Source organism: Salvia hispanica, chromosome 1 (assembly GCF_029641045.1).
Source record: "Salvia hispanica isolate PSC_SH4W2 chromosome 1, Shi_PSC_v1, whole genome shotgun sequence".
Lineage (NCBI taxonomy): Eukaryota > Viridiplantae > Streptophyta > Magnoliopsida > Lamiales > Lamiaceae > Salvia > Salvia hispanica.
Genome location: NC_142692.1, coordinates 15,689,765 through 15,707,692, shown reverse-complemented (window position 1 = coordinate 15,707,692; position 17,928 = coordinate 15,689,765). Strand labels below are relative to the sequence as shown.

At 35.1% G+C, this 17,928-nt stretch overlaps 1 pseudogene across 1 annotated transcript; it reads right to left on the bottom strand.

Annotated features, from left to right (window-relative positions):
* Nucleotides 1-7,546: 7,546 nt before the first annotated feature.
* Nucleotides 7,547-8,955, bottom strand: LOC148933325 (chitinase 4-like; annotated as a pseudogene). The gene is made up of 2 exons (XR_016136600.1): nt 8,553-8,955; nt 7,547-8,067 (listed from the first exon to the last, which is right to left on the bottom strand). The product of XR_016136600.1 is annotated as a chitinase 4-like (transcript).
* Nucleotides 8,956-17,928: the final 8,973 nt, after the last annotated feature.

Sequence of the window (17,928 nt, the reverse complement as noted above, 5' to 3'; positions counted from 1 at the left end):
CGTAGTAATCTTAGTTTGTATTACTTGTGTAAATCAGCCGCGTGGGTGAGAGTTTGGCTGAGCTCTCTTGTACAAGAACAAATAGGTCTCGGTAATTAGTGAATCTAGACTAATCTGATCCCTACAGTGGTATCAGAGCCACGGGGGGGTTAGTCTAGCACGCCGAGTCGCTTAAGGAGGTTGGCAAGTGGAATCCTCCTTCGAGAGGGGATTCACTCTGGTAAATTGGCTTATCCTTCTTGGTTTATGTTTCTGTAGTGCCAACTATAGGTTTGGGCTTTTGTTTCTGGTAGACAGTCTCTGGCAAGGACTTAGGACTTCTGTGCTTTCTTTTCTCTGTGTTGCTTCCGCTGGTTTTAGTGCTCTATGATCTGTGATCTCAAGTTACTTGACCACCAAGCATCTTGTACTGCCCAAGTGACCCCCTGCGCCCTCTAGTAGTGAGTGATTGCGAGCTGGGATAGCCTTGGCCAGTCTTGCTCGTGACAGTCAAGGATTTGAGTCCCTTTCTGTTGTGTGAAAGCTCTTGGTCCGTTCTTGTGTTGCTGGTGTATGTCTCTGTGCTTTCAGGTGTGTAAGGCTGTGTGTTTCTGTCTTGCTTCCTGCTTTCTTGTAAATTTTTCTTGCAAAAATGGCTCAACCTGTTGGTTTGGTTCCTTATAATGGTAAAAATGATTTTGCTATTTGGAAACAGAAAATGAAATGTGTTTTGATTCAACAAAAAGTTTTTAAAGTTGTTGATGGTACTTTACCTGAGGATACTACTCAGGATAAAATTGATGAGATGAATGATCTGGCAAGGGCTACCATTGTGTTAAATCTATCTGATTCTGTGATTAGGAAAGTTGATCATGAGGAATCTGCTGCTGAAATGTGGAAATTGCTTGATACTCTGTATACTGAAACCTCTATGTCTTCCAGAATGTATTTTCTTGAAAAATTGTTCAAATTTAAGCTTGATCTTGCTAAAGACATTGATGACAATGTGGATAGGTTTCAGAAGTTAGTACAGGACATTAAGAGGTCAGGTGATAAAACCATAGATGAATACACAAGTATAGCCCTGATGAATGCCATACCTGATTCCTATAGTGATGTGAAGGCTGCCATTAAGTATGGTAGAGACTCTGCTCCTCTAGACCTGATTATTAGCTCCCTGAAATCCAAAGAACTTGAGCTTAAGGAAAGGGCTGCTGATAAGAATGCTTACAATAAGGTGTTGAATGTTAGGGGTAGATCTAAATCTAGAGGGGGCAATGAGCCCAGTAGTGGTTCTGGTAATTCCTCAAACTCTAGGAAAAAGTTTAGGTCTAGGTCTAGAAGCAAGGATCCTAAAACCTATAGGAAGTGTTTCAACTGTGGTGATGTTGGGCACTATAAGAAAGAGTGTACTAAACCTAAGAAGAATAAGTTCCCTAACAATAATTCCCAAGTTGAAACCCTGGTTAATGTTGCTGCTTATGATAATGTAAATGATTCTGTTTTCATGGTGCATGACCTGCAATTTGTTAATGCCTCTCCTGCATGTCCCTTCACTTCAAATGATTGGCTGTGTGATTCTGGATGTACTTATCATGTTAGTCCTTTTAAGGAGGTGTTTTCTGAGCTGAAACCTGTAACTAAGACTTTTGTGTCAATGGCTGATGACAAGAAGTGTGAAATTCTTGGTATTGGCACTGTGTGTTTGAAGTTTGAAAATGGTTATGTGCTTAGCCTAAAGGATGTAAGATATGTTCCTGATCTATGCTATAATTTGATGTCTTGTACTGCTCTTGAGAATGAGGGTATGGGAGGGAAGTGGGGGGAAGGATGTATGAAAATTTGCAGAGGTTCTATGTGTCTTTTCAAAGCTCAGAAAAAATGTGGCTTGTATGTGTGTAATGCTGTGCCCTTTGAATGTGACAAAGCTTATGCTAATGTAGTTAAAACTGACAGAACCATGTTGTGGCATAATAGGCTAGGTCATATGAGTGCAAAAGGTTTGAGTATCCTGAAAAAGCATGTCATTCTGTCTGATAATGATGTTCAAAGTGAGTTGCCCTTCTGTGATTCTTGTGTGCTGGGTAAACAACACAGAGTTTCTTTCCCTAGTACCCGTGCTCCTGCTAATGTGAGTAAATGTATTCTGGAATATTTGCATATGGATGTCTGGGGTCCAGCTTCAGTATCTTCTCACTCTGGATGTGTTTACTTCTTTTCTGTGATTGATGATTTCTCAAGAAAAGTCTGGTGTTTTTTGATGAGACACAAGTCTGATGTTTTTGAAAAACATAAACCTTGGAAAACCTTGATTGAGACTCAAACTGGTAAGAAGATTAAGGCTATTAGGACTGATAATGGCTTGGAGTTTTGTAATAATCAGATGGATGATTTATGTGATAGCTTTGGAATTAAAAGACATAGAACTGTGCCTTATACCCCACAGCAAAATGGGGTTGCTGAGAGAATGAACACGACTTTACTTGAAAAAGTGAGATGCATGCTTTCTAAGTCTGGATTGTCAAAAAAGTTTTGGGGTGAGGCTTTGTTAACTGCTACTTATTTGGTAAATAGGTCTCCTTCTGTGCCTCTGGTTGGTCAGTGTCCTGAGTATGTGTTCTATGGCAAGCCTCTTGTTTTTTCTCACCTAAGGGTCTTTGTCTGTACTGCTTTTGTGCATAATAAGTCTGATAAACTTGAACCTAGATCTAGGAAAGGTGTTTTTCTAGGTTATCCTGAGGGTGTCAAAGAGTATAGAGTCTGGCTAAGGGATGAACCTGGGTTCAAGGTCATAATAAGTAGGGATGTGGTCTTCAATGAAGATGAATTCCCCTGCTTAAGGCTGACATTGAGCCCAGATCCTATAGATGTGGACAATGAACCTCTCATTGAGGTGGAGTCCACAGATACACTCACTGGAGTGGAGCATCCTAGTGGTGCTCCAAGTGAGGTGGAGCAGCCAGTTTGGAACACTTATCCAGTCTATACTCCTAATGAGACACTTGATGAAGGAAACCCAAATTTGCTGCATAATAACCCTGCCCAAAATGTGGATGACAATGTGCCTAATTTGCATAATAGCCCTGTTAGAAACTCTCCTCCTGTTCCTGTTCAGAATGTGATAAATAGCCCTAGTGGCATTTAAAATGCTATTGATAATACTAACTTGCAGGATTATATTTTATCTGGAGATAGAACTAGAAGGGTAAATGTTGGTAAACCCTCTAGATATGATGGCTTTGTTGGTTTAGTTGCTCTGATTAATTTGGCTTTCAATGTTTATGAATCTGATGGTGATGAGCCTCAAACCTATAAGTAGGCTACTAAGTCTAAATTCTGGAGTCAGTGGCATAATGCCATGATGGAGGAGATGCATTCTCTGAAAGTTAATTTCACTTGGAACCTTGTACCTTTGCCTCCTGGTGCATCTGTGGTTGATTGCAGGTGGCTCTATAAACTGAAAAATGAGGTGGAGGGCCTTAGGTACAAGGCCAGATTAGTGGCAAAAGGCTTCACTCAACAAGAGGGGGTGGATTACACAGAAATTTTTGCACCTGTTGTTAAATTCACAACTGTTAGAATGATGTTGGCTTTGTGTGCTCATTTTAATTGGGAATTGAAGCAGATGGATGTTAAAACTGCTTTCTTACATGGTGATCTTGATAAGCCTATTTATATGAAACAGCCTGAGGGCTTTGTTGATCCCAAGTTTTCCAATCATGTGTGCTTGTTGAAAAAGGCTCTTTATGGTTTGAAACAGTCCCCTAGGCAGTGGATTGTCAAGTTTAATACATGTATGCAAAAGTTAGGTTTGTCAGAAGTACTTTTGATGCTTGCTTGTATGTGAAGAATCTTGATACTGTGCCTGTGTTTCTGTTATTATATGTTGATGATATGCTTTTAGTGGGTCCTTGTTTGAAAACCATTAAGGGGGTGCAAGCTGCCTTGAGGGAGAATTTTGACATGAAGGATCTAGGTGATGCTCAGAAAATCTTAGGGATTAATATATCTAGAGATAGGAGTAGCTCCACACTTGTGTTGCATCAAGAACCTTATGTGTACAAAATTCTGAAAAAGTTTAACATGTTTGATGTTAAGCCTGCTTCTGTGCCTTTAGCTGCTCATTTTATGTTGAGTAAAGATTTGTGCCCTAAGTATTGATGCTATGAAAAGAATTCCCTATGCAAATGCTATTGGATCTGTTATGTTCTTGATGGTTAGCACTAGGCCTGATATTGTCTATGCTGTATCTTGTCTTAGTAGATATATGTCTAATCCAGGTCCTGTTCATTGGGAAGCTCTGAAATGGCTTCTTAGATACTTGAAGCAAACTGCTAAGTATGGTTTGTGCTATTCTAAATGTGATGATGGTGTTTTACTAACTGGTTTTGTGGATTCCAACTATGCTAATGACAGAGATAAGAGGAAGTCAACCACCTCCTATGTATTTTCAGTGCGTAGGTCTTGCATAAGCTGGAAATCACAACTGCAGCATATTGTGGCACTGTCCACCACTGAGTCAGAGTATATTGCCATCACTGAGGCAATGAAAGAGGCTGTATGGTTAAAGGGGGTACTTTCTGAACTCAAGTTTGTGAAATCCTCTCCTGTGTTGTTCTCTGATTCTCAATCTGCTATTCACTTATGTAAAAATCCTGTTTTTCATGATAGAACAAAGCATATAGATGTAAGGTTTCATTACATTAGGGATGTTGTAGAAAAGGGTGAAGTGTTTCTTCAAAAGGTGCATACTGATAAAAACCCAGCTGACATGGGAACTAAACCCTTACCTTTGGAAAAACTTCTTTTCTGCATTAAGTACTTGCATTTTGATCTAGGATAGGTTGCATGTCCCGGGGAAAGACCTCAGCCACCTTATCAGCTGTGGTAAGGGTGGTAGGTGGCTGGAGGCATGAAGTCCTTTAGACTAATGGGTGTCAGCCCCTCTGGTGTCTAAAGGCAACCTGGTGGTTCCAAAAATGCTTGTGGACTTTTGTCCTTGGGTGCTGAGGGAACTACCTTGTAGGCTGTGATGATTATACCTTAGCCCTCAACACTTGGTTGGTTTCCCAGAATAAAAGTCCAAGGTGGAGTATGTTGGATATTTTGGATGGACTATTATTTGGGCTGTGATATTTCTTATGCCCAGACGTTATTAATTGGGCTGAGCCCAATTGCTTAAACCCTCTCACCAGATGCTGCCACGTGTCTCTCTCTTTGGATGATGGCTTCTAAGCCGTTGGATGTAGGGTTGATTGTGTTAAGTGAGAATGGGGTTGGTGCCGATTCTTAATTCAGGATTCATCTCTCTCTCTCTCTCCAATCTTGTGTGACTCAGAGCATCTCTCTCTTCTCTTCTCTCTTCTCCGGTGATCTTCCGGCCTTCTCTTGGTGATCTTCAATGGTTCTTTGAGTGTAAGATCATTTGTGGGTGCTGGTGTGCAGCAATCTCTTCGATTGCTTAGTTCTGGAGAAGTTTTAGGGTTTGTGAGAACTTGAAGGCCGTGTGTAGAGAATTTGTTCGGTGGAACTAGATCTGGTGTGAGGGGTTTCTTTAGTGGAGGTATTGGTGGTCTGAGGGTTAACTCTATCCAATCCATTGGTGCTCCCTTGGATCTAATTCTGGAAGAATAGATCAGTGTTGGTTGCGGCGGGTTCTGAGCCAAGTTTTCTTTGATCTCTTGTTCTTGCTCTCTGGCGTTTAGTTGATTACCTGTGTTTAGATCCGAGAGGATCTCTCTTAGTATTACTAACTCGTTTCTTGAGTGTGCAGGTGCAATTGAGTACTATTGAAGTTGGAGTTACAACTCCAAGACCTTGTAATAGTTAGAACTAGATTCGTAGTAATCTTAGTTTGTATTACTTGTGTAAATCAGCCGCTTGGGTGAGAGTTTGGCTGAGCTCTCTTGTACAAGAACAAAGAGGTCTCGGTAATTAGTGAATCTAGACTAATCTGATCCCTACAGATGTATTACAATATTGGGAGTGAAATTAAAAGACATTTCTAGTGAGAAAAAGATGTGAAGTAGAGAAGGATGTGGGTGTGTGAAATGAAGGAGAGGAGATTGAGGTATTTATAATAGGAGAAGAAAAATTTAAAAAATAATTTTAAAAAAATATATGTAATCGGCTCTGCCAACGGCCCGAGCCTCCGTAATGGAGGTCCATCGCAAGCCGAGCCGATGATGTATCGGCTAGGGCAATTGATCGGGCATGGGGCGGAGGTGTTGGGGGTTAGAGATGGGCATCTCCCCACAATGGTGCCAATGACAGCCGATGGGGAGGCCGATCGCTCGGCCCTTGCGATCGGCCTCCATTGCTAGTGCTCTAAGTATAAATTGCCCAATCACTACAAAATACTTATCTTTGAAGGACACAAATATCGAGATGCAATTGCTTGTGTTGGGAAAATGAAAAATAACAACAATTAGGACGCAAAAGAAAACGTGCATAAATTAAGGACAAATTAACTCAATCTTTTGCTTTTTTAGAACGCTTTCATTTACATCTCCTAATTTTAGTTGGGACATCAACAATAAGGACGTTTTTTGAAGCGTTAATGGTATATTTAAAAACACAAATTAGCGTCTTAATTGGATTAAAAATGACCTTATCGTTTTTTTGTTGTAGTAAATATGGACTCGTTTTACCTTACATTTATGAATCCTAAAATTCATTTGAGTATTCTCTTCTCCAATTTATGAGTGTAGTTATAAATTTCACTCATTTGGTAGTTATATTTATTGTTTCTATTATCAATGTAAGAATGTCTTTTACCTTAAGTGTTACAGATAGGTGGAATCAATTTAAGTAAGTAATTGGTGAAAGTAGTCATTAGGTTGCATTCAATCCCTTTGAAGGAGGTCCAAAGCTCCCCAAGTCAAAGCTTCCTTCGTCCTTTTTTGTCATCATTTTTCTTGTTGATCATTTTTGTTTGATTGAGCTTGGGTATATTTAAAGACAAGTCTCCGAGAAGCTACTATTGAACAATGGTTTATATCAATACTCATCCAAGATAAAACAATAGTGTTTGGTTTCGTGAATTTTTGTAGTGAAATTTTGGTAAGAGGACTTATTCTGCTAGTTTTGTGTCGGTTAATCTTCTTCCCCAAATATATACTCCCTCCGTTCACGAAAAATAGGACACTTTATGAATGGCACGGGTTTTCATGTAAAATTGGTAAAGTAAGAGAAAAAGGAAAAAAGTAAGAGAAAAGGGAAAAAAGTAAGAGAGAATGGAAAAAAATAAGAAAGTAGTGTTAGTGGAAGGTGGGGTCCATATTATTAGTATGTTTTTTCAAATATCTATATACTCCATCTATCCCATGTTACTCACACTTTTCTATTTTGGCTCGTCCCAAACTACTTACACTATTTCTATTTAAAGTAAGAATTAGGGTATTTAATTAATATATTAGAGTTAATTAAGTGTTCTCTTATTAATTTATTGCTCATTACAATTAAAACACAAATTTAATTACACTAAAAAATCAATCATAAATTTACGATCTAAAATGAAAAGTGCGTATGACGTGGGATAGATGAAGTACTCCATAACTTTTATGCATTTAGTTCAAACACACCATTTATTATCACTCATATTTATCAAATTACATTTATTCCTGGAGGCCGGTTATTAGCTCACACAAGAGGCCACACTTAATTACTAGAATAAGCTTTTCTAACAACGAAGATTACCCCCGGGATTAACTCCGAGTTGGCTACAATAGCTTGTGTAGTAATTAACACGAGCAGTCACAGCGGCCGGATTCGCCCCATTGCATTCGATGCTGTTAATAGCCCTAATCGTTGCTCCAAAACCTTGATCAGATGTGATAATCGCGTGCACATTATTCATCCAGAACCAAAATGCGGTTTTGAACGAGATAACGTTATCTCTGGCCACGATATCAGGATTGTTCAATCCGTCAAAGCCTATTGCTCGGCCGGCCGGGCCATAGTTGTAGTTCCATGAGAGTTGTATTGGGCCTCGGCCAAAGTAGCTCTGGCCCGGTGCACATGGCCATTGTCTATTGTTGCTATCGCAATAGCGGTTAGCTTGGTTGATCTCTCTTGTGTAGCATAGATCTGCATGATAATAAAACTTTGTTTTATACCATGTGACAAATAAAACATGATCTCTTAAAATAAACACATTGTCTTAAAATTACTTAAATAAAATAAAAACAAAAAGTAAAATAAGTTACTCCTTCCGTCCACTCATATAAATCATACTCCCTCCGTCCCAAGAAAGATGACCCCTTTCTTGGATGGCACGAGATTTTATGCAACTTTATTTTGTGTGTTAAGTGGAGAGAGTAAAGTAAGAGAGAGGGAATAAAGTAGAGATAAAGGGGTTTCCATTTTAAGCAATGGGTCATCTTGATTGGGACAAACCAAAAAGGAAAGTGGGTCATCTTCAATGAGACGGAGGGAGTATTTGATTAGGCACGAATATTAAAAAATATAGTGAAAAAATGAACAGAAAGAGTTAGTGGAATATGACGACCAGTCCTACTTTTATATAATTGGAGTATTTTATAATGAAATATTAGTGAAATAAAATAGCGTACGTCCAGTTTCATGGGTGATATGAGCGAAGAACGCGGCGATCTCCCGCTTAACAACTTCGGTGGAGCTGGTGGTGCCGAATTGTGGGTAGGACTGAGCTGCTTGGAGGAAGGCAGCGCGTGTGTAGAATCCCCTTCCAGCGCAGCCTGCCCCCCGCCTGATTAGCAATGCCATTGAAGAAACTATCGGTAACTATATCACCAAGTTTATTTCCCGAGGAGCCAAAGCATGGCCCGGAACGGCATCCAGGGCCGCAATAGTCGTTGGTGGTGCCGCAGTAGCCGAACTGGCTGCAGCAAAAGTTAGGAGCGCAGCCGCAGTTCTGGCCGGAAACAGATTTTCCGGTGGCCAGAAGGAGGGCAAGGACGGTGAAGAGAGTGAGAGAGTGTTTCATATTTGGAGATGAAGGAGAAATTGTTGTGCATATGAAGGGAAGGAAGTATGGCTATTTATAGAGTGAGTGACGATATTTTGAAGTTTGGAATATTGGAATTTTAATGCAATTGTTGAATTTTGGGGTATTTATGATTTTTTCAGAGTATATTAATTTTCCGGTGGAGGATATATCTGGTTGTCTGGCGGCTAAAAATTGGAAGAGTCAAATTTTGTACAACTATTAATTAGTTATGAACGATGAATGACTTACGTATTATTTAAATTTTATATCAAGCTGTTTGGATTACTAGGGGGAAGTCCCCATATTGAGGTATATGAATTCTTGATCGTACACGTCCATGAAATATGAACATTTAATTTGATACAGGTGTTAATACATATTCCCTCCATTCGATATTAGGAGTTTCATTGATTTTCTGCACATTTTATAAAAATAATAATAAATAGTTTAAGTAAAAAAATGATAAAATAAGAGAGAAAATAATACAGAGAAGACTTTACCAATTCTTTACTTTAACTATTTAACTTTAACTATTTATTTTTATTTTTACAAAACGAATGTAGAAAATGGGACTCCTAATGACGGACAAAGGGAGTAATTGGTAAAAAGAGAGAGATAGAAAGAAAAAGTTTTAAAGTATAACTCCTCCGTTCTATAGTAGTGGAAGCGTTTCTTTTCGGCACGCGATTTAAGAAAACTTGTGTTAAGTGAGTTAAGTAAACGAAGAATAAAGTAGGAAATGAAAAAAATAGAGAGATAAAGAGAGAATAAAGTAAAAGAGTTTAAAATAGATGAGAAGAAATGTGTTGACTTTTTACTAAAATAGGAAATAACTGCATTACTATGAAACATATTAAATTGGCAAAATGACTTCACTATTATAGTATACGTCTCACCTTATTAAAAAGAAAGAAGTTTTAAAATTAGAAAAGTTCGTACATTTTAGAAATAAACTAAAAAAAGAAAGAATTCAGAAGAGGGAAAGTATTAATTAAGAAATGCAGAGTATAAACAATACTAAGAAATCCGATTGTATGCTTAGTTTGCGAAATTTGAATTTTAAATTTCTCCCTCTATCAGTTGGATGCTCTATAAGGAATAAAAATTTCCATTTCTAATTTAATTATTTGAATTTTTCTAGTTTGTTTTTTGGAATTAGAGCTCCGATTATTCTTTCCCATTAAAAATACCGCGTTTTCCCTTTAGATATACTTCCTCCGTCCACGAATAGGAGTCTCATTTTTATCCGGCACGGGTTTTAAAAAATGTTAAGAAAAGTGGGTGGAAGAAAGTTATTGGAATAGGGGTCCAATTTGTATATATTAGTATTAAATAATATGTGAGTGGAATGAGTTGGTGGAATATGGGGTCTCTTTACCATTTATGGTAATTATGAACCGGGACTCCTATTCGTGGATGGACCAAAATGGAAAAATGAGACTCATATTCATGGACAGAGGAAGTACCTATTAAAAATGAAAATTTTCTTAACATAGAAACAACACCATCTTTTTTTTTTTCCTTTCTTATAATTTACTTTTTCTTTATTAACTCACAAAATAACATTGTATAAAATTTCATGTCGAAAACTAAATATTGCATATTTATTGAGACAGAGTAAGTATAAATTATCAATAAAGAAAACAAAATAAGACAATCAATCAATTCTACCGCGATTTTTTATTCTCTTCTCATTTCGGTGAGCAAAATTGTTGGTATGTATCATTTAGCTTCGAAGAAATTAACTTTTTTTGGTTATTTTTATTAATTATAAATAGTTTCTTCTTATTTTATCAAATTATTATAGCACTTATTGAATATTGATCATGTTTGAGAATCTTAATTTTTGTTCTTGCGTGATCACACAATTAGTTTAGGGATTTCACGAGTTTATCGTGAATTATTATTGAATTAAAAGAGAACTTATTATAGAGAAAAATTAATAATTATTTCACATGGTCATGGAGTCAAGGTCATGCCTAACAATTTTAATAATTCGAAATACTATTCAACAATGTTTTTAGTAACTAGGGGCTCATTTCACACGTATTCCATTTCCGTTTTTTTCTCAAAGTGAAAGTCCCTAGGCCAAAAAAAGTGACTTTAGGTCAGGTAGAACTAATTTTGAAATAATTAAATAATATATTTTTCTACGCATCATTTTATTTATAATGTATATTATTAATATATTGTACTACTAATAATATAATTATTAGTACACATTCTCTACTAACACTATTTTATGATATTTATATTTCTTTCTTACTTTATTAATTACTCTCTACATCCACGATTAAATGTTTCATATATGACCAGTCCGAGTTTTAAGAAATAGTTCGAATTAATATAGTAAGTGAGTAGAAAAGATTAGTGGAAAATGAGGCCTATTTTTATATATTGGTTTTGTAATAAAATGTAGGGCTGACAATTTTCGGCACAACATGATAATCTAACACGAATCCGCACGAAATTAATGGGTTTAGGTCAAAGCTTATTGGGTTCGTGTTTTTATCGGGTCGACCCGTTAAGGACATGAAAATTTTGTGCCGTGTTTGTGTTACCCGTTAAGAAATAATATTATAATACTATTATATATTTTTAGAATTTTTAAAATGATAATTTTTTTTGTTGGATTTTTTTGAATTTTGTTTCCATGAACCTATTGATATTATTGTTCATCAGATCAGATTGTATAGTCAGATTTTAGGTTTTTAATTAGATTCTTAGTGATCAGATTCAATGTTTTGTAACTTTTGTTAATCAAGAACAATTGTTATCATGTTCTTACCGTGTTATCAGGTTCTAATCATGTTATCAGGTCATGTTGTTATAGTGTCGTGTCATGTTGACCCAAGGTGGTTCGTGTCGTTAATGGGTTCGTGTCGGGTTCGTGTCGTGTTTGAGTTTGAGGGTAGTAGGTTGGGTTCGTGTTCAGGGGTTTTTCGTGTTCGTGTTTCTCCTTATTGGGTCGGGTCGTTAATAGGTTAACCCGATAACGACCCAACACTAACGATTTGCCACCCCTAATAAAATGAGAGTGGGGTGAATTAGTAGACTGTAAAGTCCACTTACCAAGTAGAGTAAAAATGAAATGAGACATTTATTAGCGGACGGATAAAAAAGGAAAAAATGAGACATTTAATAGCGGACGAAGTGAGTATACATTAAAAACCCGTATCGAACCAAATGTTCATACTTTTCAAGTACAGACGGAGTATAACATTTTTATAAAAATGATTTTGTCAATCCACAATTGAGCGAGCGCAAGGTTTTATTTTTATGTGTAAAGGTCGATTGCACAATCTAAATTCATTAAATATGCGTATCGTATCTGAAACATATATGAACCAGAAAGGTGGTCACATTCCATAACGGTCACTGGACCGACCAACTTGAAAGCTAGCTCGCGATCCTCATGTGTGTACACTAGTCTGTGCACGGTCCGAATTCGATTTGAATATAATTGGCATAACTAAGCGGATAGCTACTCCCTCCAGTCGTTATTAAATGTCCCATATTTCCTTATTTGGATGGTCCCCAATAAAAGTCTCATTTCACTTTTACCATTTTTAGTAGTAGACCTCACATTCCACTAACTCATTCTCACTCACATTTTATTATAAAACTAGTATTATGCAAAAGTAGGATCCACATTTCACTAACTTTTTCTACTCACTTTTTTTTTTTTACAAAGTCAAATAATTTCTTAAAATCCGCACCGATCAAATGTGAGATATTTAATGGGAACCGAAGGAAGTATTTCGTAAAAGCAAATCATAACATGACAAAACTAACATATTAACATTTTCACATAAGACATGCTTGAAAATAAGTTCATATTTTAGGAAGAAAGTCTATAATAATATTTAGGATAGAAAAACCTACTTCGTCAATTAAATCCTTAATTTGACTTTCTGTTCCGGTCTTAAATAGCGTTTGGGAATAACCCTCTTAAATAATACAACAACTAATCAGACCTTGAGAAATCATTGAACTAAAATATCCATCAAGACTCCTTAGGAAATTTATGAAATCTTTGCGAGTTAATTAAATCATAAGATTTGATTAAAAGCGTTAATTTATTCGTAACCCTAAGCTCTTTGAATCAATTATTTGAAAAAAGGCATAATATATGATATCCGTATGTTAATTACTCGGTCCAGCCTTAATTCGGGAATTAATTACTTATAGACATAGTCCCTCCATTGCAATATTCTTCTCCATCTTGATTTAGTCAAATCATCCCATTCCCACCTCAAAATTTCATTAATGAAATAGACACGAGTTACAGCAATAAGCTGTGGCCCAAACGCATTAGTCCAAAAAGAATCTTTTCTTTTTTTTCAAAAACTATCAGCCCAAAATTTAACCCAAATAGATTGTTTATATGTTTTGGTCCATAATTTCATTAAATTTAACGATCACAAATTGATAGAATTAGGTACTTTAATTATGAATCTAACTAACCAAGTTAACCTATTAATTTAATATTTAAATTTACAAAATATTTTTACTTATAATAAAAAATTATTAGAACTCTAATATATTTTATATACTATATAATAAGAAACTAGTTTTAAATATTCTTTTATCCATAATAAAAATTTAACTTTTACTATCGGCAAAAATATTTTTTATACATTTTAATATTATACTCCCTCCATCCCACTTAAAATGAAACATTTGGAAATCGGCACGAGATTTTATGTAATATTATTTTGTGAGTTAATGAAGAGAGAGTAAAGTAAGAAAGATAAAAAAGTAGAGATAAAGTTGTTTCCATTTTAGGAAACGTTTCATTTTTAATGGGACAACCAAATAAGGAAAACATTTCATTTTTAAGGGGATAGATAGGGGATAGATAGAGTATTAATTAAATTAATCTAATTAGTTAGATTTATATTTAAGTTATTAATTTAGTCAAAACATGTTTGACCCTGAGTTTTAACTGAAATGTTAATTATGTATCAAAATACTATTGTTTAAGAGTAAAATGTAACACTTTTAATATATAGTTCCGAATTTTTTTTTTTTAAAAGGATCAAATTTGAACTTTAGTCTAAGATAAATTGATAAAATTATGAGTAAAGATAAATTGATAAAATTTGTATATACAAAATGCCCTCAAATTTTAAACTGGTTTTTGTTTGAACCGGTTTTTTGATTAAATACTCCCTCCGTTCCATAGTAATGGAGGCGTTTCTTTTCGGCACGGAGATTAAGAAAAATTGTGTTAGGTGAGTATGTAAATGGAGAATAAAGTGAAAAGTGAAAAAAAGTAGAGAGATGAAGAGAGAGAAAAAATAAGAGAGAGTAAAGTAGGTGTGGAAAAATATGTTGACTTTTACTAAAAAGGAAAATGACGTTATTACTATGGAACGTACCAAAATGACAAAATGACTCTATTACTATGGAATAGAGGGAGTATTATTTATGCACTCAATTACCATTTGTATTATATTTGCAAAGTCAAACACTATTAAACTACAGCAATTATATATGGTATAAACAATCATAGCAATAAAAACATTCCATCACTTGGGGAAAAATTACCATTTGTATTATATTTGCAAAGTCAAACACTATTAAACTACAGCAATTATATATGGTATAAACAATCATAGCAATAAAAACATTCCATCACTTGGGGAAAAATTCATAAATTGAACTTCTTGACTTCTTAAAATTTCTACTATCTAACTAATATTATCATTTAAAAATAGAAGTAAATTTCATAAATAGAACTTCTTTTGATTTTCTAAAATTTCTATCTAATTAACATTGTCATTTAAAAATGAAGGTGATACCGTTAATTTTCTAAAATTTATTTCTAACTATTATTATTTTAATTTAGTTTTTTACTTATATTATATTTTATCTAATTTTATTCCCTGAATTTCACGAGAAAATAATACTCCACATGATACAAGAAAATCGAACTAACAATCATCACTATATTATTCCATCGTAAAGAGAAATTATATGTGTACATGTACTCATTTTTTCACAATTTTCAATTATAAGAATTATATAAAATAAAATAATTAGATTCAAATGAAAATTTTGATTTTATTTTATTTTTTATCCATATTATATATCATATCTAATTTATTTTTAAACTTTTATGTGAAGATGTTTATACAAAGAAATCGACTCAATAATCATCAATTATTTGAGTGATAGTACTAAGAAATAAAGTATATATATATATATATATTTATATATATATATATAGAGGAGTGATCAAGGTCTAACTAATTTTAAGTGTATAACTAGAGAATAAATCTCAGCCACACATCTTGTTACTCTAATTTAATCTTAAAGGTTAAACAAATTTTCAGATTTTTGTTAAAAATAATAGCCCAAGGGCATTTTTGGAAATTGAATGTCAACATCTCAAACTCAAGCAACGATTTCTCCCAAATTCAAAGTGCAATTTCTTCCAAAATTCAAGCGTAGATTCCTCCAGAATTCAAGCGCCGATTTCTTCCAATCTTCACCAAATTTGTTCGCAAAATTAACGTGAATTGTGTTGCGTTATTTCTAAACCAAATTCAGCTTCCTGTCCAAATTCGTTCACGTTTGATCGCGACGTCACTTCCCGGTCGAATCGCAACGTCTGGAGTCGGGACTGATGGCGGGCATCATCCAATGGCTGAAGCAAGAAGGACAGGATGGCGTACCGGCGGCTGGCTCAAATGCCACAGCCAAGCTTCGCCTCTGATTCGCAATGAGGCAGGAGACCAACACCATGCGCTGCCGCTCACCGACGATGGTGACGGTGTCGACTAGGCCTGCGTTGAGGTCGAGAGAGAAATAGTGATAGAGTGAGAGAGAGGGCAGTCGGGGAAAGAGGAGGGAGACGCCCGCATCGCCACATGCCGGTGACGGCGGTGGTCCTCCGCGACCAGGCGAAAGAGAAAAGAGGCGTTGCTGTTGTGAGAGAGAGAGATAAAAGTTTGGGCGCATTGTTCAGGGTTTAGGAATATACTTCACTATATGAGAATATACTTCACTATATGAACAATATACTTTACTGAAATGAGAAAACGGTACATTATAAGGCATGCAAAATATACTTCACTATAGTCATAATATACATCACTATATAAAAAATATACTTCACTGAAATGAAAAAGGGGTACATTATAAGGGATGCAGAATATACTTCACTATAAACACAATATACATCACTATATGCTCAATATACTTCACTGAAAATTGTACACTGTAAATTATATTCTTCGCTGAAATATTAAACATCATATTTTTAGTTCACTTCTTACTTATTTTTAGTTCACTGTGTACATATTTTAGTCCACTAAACGTGAGTTTTATTTCATTGTCAGCTTATTTTTAATTCACTTTTTACTGGTTTTTAGTTCAATGCGTACATGTTATGTACGTGAGTTTTATTTTGTTGCAAACTTGTTTTTTGTTCACTTCTTACATATGTATAGTTCACTGCGTACTTGTTTTAGTTCACTACTATAGTTGTTCACTTCGTACCAAAACTTATCAGATTACAATTTTAAGTTGTGAACTATATGTTGTTAAATAATTAACAAGTATTCATACGTGAACTAAATAGATTGGACATAAAGTGAAGTATATTGTGCATATAGTGAAGTATATTGAGCATAAAGTGAAGTAAATTGAACATGCCTTATAGTTTATTATTTTTTCCACTATAGTGAAGTATATTGTGCATATAGTGAACTATTATATGCTTATAGTGAAGTATAATAATTTTACAGTGAATTACAGTGAAGTAAATATGTTTTATAGTGATGCAAATATGCTCTACAGGAAGTATATAGTCTAACATAATATTGAATTTAATTGAAAATGATGAGCTTTATATTGAACTAAATGACACATATTATGAACTATATCAGTTTCAAACAAATGGTCATGAACGCTTGAAGTTTACAATCATTTTTCCACATCTATGTCCATGTTGTTGCTACATTCTCGATAATGTTTTGATGTTGTCGTCAAGATATTCAATGACTCATGGTTTGTTTCCAACAACATTAATGCGCTGCAATTCTTTACTCTTAGCCTTTAGATATTTCCTTGCTGTTTCTTTTAGACAATACATTTCCAATCTTTTTCCCGCTCACCATAGTAACAATCATCATATACTTCACTCTAAGGTCTATTCACTTCACTGAAATAAGAAAACACAAAACACTGTAAGACATACATCGTATACTTCACTCTAAGCATAAACTGAATCACTGCAAAGGTAGAACACTTCACTCTTAACATTTATTAGTTCACTTTAAGCTCTATACACTCTAATCATGAAATACTTCACTCTATGCACGTTTTTACTTCACTGAGATTAAAAAATAGTGCACAATAAGCATGGATCGCAAACACTTCACTCTAACCATGGAATACTTCACTCTATGCACGTTTTACTTCACTGAGATGAAAAAATAGTGCACTTTAAGCAAGGATCACAAACACTTCACTCTAACCATGGAATACTTCACTCTATACACGTTTTACTTCATTGAGATGAAAAAATAGTCCATTATAAGCAAAGATCATAAACACTTCACTCTAAGCATGAAATACTTCACTCTATGCACGTTTTACTTCACTGAGATGAAAAAATAGTTCACTATAAGCAAGGATCACAAACACTTCACTCTAAGCAAGTTTTACTTCACTGAAATAGAAAAACAAAGCACTATAAGCATGGATCACAAACACTTCACTCTAACACTAGAATACTTCACTCTAAGCAAGTTTTACTTCACTGAAATGGAAAAACAAAGCACTATAAGCATGGATCACAAACACTTCACTCTAACACTAGAGTACTTCACTTTAATCATGTTTTACTTCACTGAAATGGAAAAACAAAGCACTATAAGCATGGATGACAAACACTTCACTCTAACACTAGAATACTTCACTTTAATCATGTTTTACTTCACTGAAATGGAAAAACAAAGCACTATAAG